Source organism: Triticum dicoccoides, chromosome 1B (genome assembly GCF_002162155.2).
Source record: "Triticum dicoccoides isolate Atlit2015 ecotype Zavitan chromosome 1B, WEW_v2.0, whole genome shotgun sequence".
Taxonomy (NCBI): Eukaryota; Viridiplantae; Streptophyta; class Magnoliopsida; order Poales; family Poaceae; genus Triticum; species Triticum dicoccoides.
This window is the reverse complement of record NC_041381.1, coordinates 691,236,922-691,237,139: the sequence shown is the minus strand read 5'-3', so window position 1 is coordinate 691,237,139 and position 218 is coordinate 691,236,922.

Genomic DNA, 218 nt, shown 5'->3' with positions numbered 1-218 from the left:
TGGCCCAGGTTGGCCTCCACCAAGCTCCGCCACTGCCGGCACGACCCGTAAAAATCCGTTTTATAAGAGACAGCACCGATGGTAGACGATAGTATTACAAATGCGATAATTTAATTACAAATACCATGACAAATTTTGACCCGGACAAAAAAGAAATGGAAACATACCCTGATAACTTCAGTGCAAACATCATGATAATTTACGTATCGTAGACGTGA